Source organism: Carya illinoinensis, chromosome 9 (assembly GCF_018687715.1).
Source record: "Carya illinoinensis cultivar Pawnee chromosome 9, C.illinoinensisPawnee_v1, whole genome shotgun sequence".
Taxonomy (NCBI): domain Eukaryota; kingdom Viridiplantae; phylum Streptophyta; class Magnoliopsida; order Fagales; family Juglandaceae; genus Carya; species Carya illinoinensis.
In genome coordinates this window covers 7,705,752-7,708,665 of record NC_056760.1, presented here as the reverse complement: position 1 = coordinate 7,708,665, position 2,914 = coordinate 7,705,752, and the positions used below count along the sequence as shown (strand labels likewise).

The window sequence follows — 2,914 nt, the reverse complement described above, 5'->3', positions numbered from 1 at the left end:
GACAGATTTTAGGTTTTCCGCCGTGGGACCATATAAAAGGCCATTCTTCACTCTAGAGCCGCGGTTTTTGACTGGAGAACACTCTTTGGGAGAGAAAAACATAGCTAGAGGGATTCAAATCATTTGTTTTGGAGACGGAATTCCAATTTATTGCACGTACGTTGGATTCATACACGAGCACGGACGGGAGAAAGGCGTTGAATCGTTCCCTTGAGCTTTTGACGACCAGTTGAGGCTGCAAGGAGGATTTTTCAGTGTTTATTTTCTTCTTCCCATCTTCTCAGAACAATTATGGTGAATTCGTTTATGTTGAATTCCAATTCTAGCATGAGCTAAATTTTCTTCTTTCTAGGAAAACGATGTAACCTAATTCCGAACTATGCTTGTTTGTCCATGCTAATTTAATGCAATTCTCTATTTGTTTATCTGATTTATTCTGAGTTTAATGCTTCTAATTAACTGGCCATTGATTAGATGATTATTAATCTTGTGATTTGCTATCGAAAGAGGGAATCATAGGGTAGATCTTGGACATTTCAGCATAGGTAAGTATAGAGATCGAAAGACTTGTATGAACCTGTGTAGTAATTAAATCATTGGTCTTATTGCGTTCTTGATTATTTAATTTGCATACTCTTGTGTGAATTGATAAACTAGAATCAATTCCAATTGACTATCGAAAGAGGCTTTTGGATGAATTAGAGATTTGCTAATAGACAAAAGAGGTTTAAGTTAAATTAGCTGGATGAGAAAAGCATAGTGAAGAATTATGGTGAAATCGATTTCCTAGAAGTTTTCTTCCCTATTGAATTTGATCTTCAAACATCAGTTTTACTTTCTTTGCTTATTTGTCTTGAGTTGATCTAGTTTTATTTGCTACTACAAAAACCTTAGCGATTCCTCTAGATAGAATTGAGATTAGCATAATTTTGGTATTTGGCAAGAGTAAGGTACCAATCCCTGAGGACGATACTCTTCTTATTACTTTACTATAAAACTACGATACTGTGCACTTGCAGTTTTGCACCGGTCAAGTTTTTGGCGCCGTTGCCGGGGATTGGTTTATTCTTATTCTTTTTGTCAATATCGATACAAAGTAATCTTGGTTTTAATTTAGAATTTTGTTTTAATTTGTTCTACAGGTGTGTTTTTGACATTGGATGCGCCGTACTAGATCTCGTGACATTATTCCTGTTGATCCGGAGATTGAAAGAACTCTTAGATCACTAAGAAGAAATAAGATACTAGCTATGGCTGAAGAAGATCGTGAGGTACTACCACGCACCTTGAAGGACTATGTACGGCCAGTTGTGAATGGAAATTACTCGAGCATAATGCGCCAGCCAATCAATGCCAACAACTTTGAGCTCAAACCAGCTTTGATTAGCATGGTGCAGCAGGCTCAATTCAGTGGATCACCACTTGATGATCCCAATATTCACCTGGCTATGTTCTTGGAGATTTGTGATACTGTGAAGATTAATGGTGTTACTGAAGACACCATTAGACTGAGATTGTTTCCCTTCTCTTTGAGGGACAAGGCTAGAGGTTGGCTACAATCTCTACAACCGGGAAGCATCGTTAGTTGGCAGGACATGGCTGAGAGGTTTCTTGCTAAATTCTTTCCTCCTGCCAAAACAGCCCAACTCAGGAGTGAGATTGGCCAATTCAAGCAAAATGATTTTGAGTCACTCTATGAAGCATGGGAAAGGTATAAGGACTTGATTCGACGTTGCCCACAACATGGATTGCCAGATTGGTTGCAAGTTCAGATGTTCTATAATGGGTTAAATGGGCAAACTCGAACTATAGTTGATGCTGCTTCTGGTGGAACTTTGATGTCGAAGACAGCTGAAGGTGCTACTGCACTTTTGGAGGAAATGGCCTCAAACAACTATCAATGGCCAACTGAGAGGACTTTGGCTAAGAAGGTAGCTGGAATTCATGAATTGGAGCCGATAGCAGCTCTTTCCGCTCAAGTAGCTACTCTATCTCATCAGATTTCAGCCTTGACAACTCAAAGGATACCACAAAGTACAGAATATGTTGCATCCACAAGCATGATAGTTCCAAGCAATGAGGCGAGTCAAGAGCAAGTTCAATATGTCAACAATCGGAACTACAACTATCGTGGTAATCCTATGCCAAATTACTATCATCCAGGGCTTAGAAATCATGAGAATTTGTCATATGGAAATACCAAGAATGTGTTGCAACCTCAACATCCTCCCGGATTTGATAGCCAACCAAGCGAGAGGAAGATGTCACTTGAGGATGCCATGGTTTCCTTTGTTCAAGAGACCAATGCAAGGTTTAAAAAGACTGATTCACGGTTGGACAACATTGAGACTCATTGTAGCAATATGGGAGCCGCTATAAAGAATATTGAAGTGCAAATTGGGCAACTAGCCACTACCATCAATGCCCAACAAAGAGGAGCTTTTCCCAGCAACACTGAAGTGAATCCAAAGGAACAATGCAAGGCCATCACACTTAGGAGTGGAAAAGAAATAGAGAGGTCACCATTGAAGGAGAGCAAGTCTACTCCTACCGCTGCGAATAATGGCCAAAGCAAAAATAAAGTAGAAGAAGAGGAGATTGTCAATGATACACTAGAGGAGACCGACTTTGCTCCTACAATTTCATTTCCTGACAATCCTCCTATTCTTGCTCCTCCACTTCCTTACCCTCAGCGTTTTCAAAAGCAAAAACTAGATAAGCAATTTTCTAAGTTTTTGGATATTTTTAAGAAAATTCACATTAATATTCCTTTTGCAGATGCCTTGGAACAAATGCCAAATTATGTCAAATTCCTGAAAGACATCATTTCCAAGAAGAGAAGGTTGGAGGAGTTTGAAACAGTGAAGCTTTCTGAAGAATGCAGTGCCATTCTTCAAAAGAAATTGCCTCAAAA

The 2,914-nt window shown here is 39.3% G+C and overlaps 1 non-coding gene across 1 annotated transcript; it reads right to left on the bottom strand.

Annotated features, from left to right (window-relative positions):
• Positions 1–1,643: 1,643 nt before the first annotated feature.
• LOC122277934 lies at positions 1,644–1,750 on the bottom strand. The gene has a single exon (XR_006229237.1). It is a non-coding gene; the product is annotated as a small nucleolar RNA R71 (small nucleolar RNA).
• Positions 1,751–2,914: the final 1,164 nt, after the last annotated feature.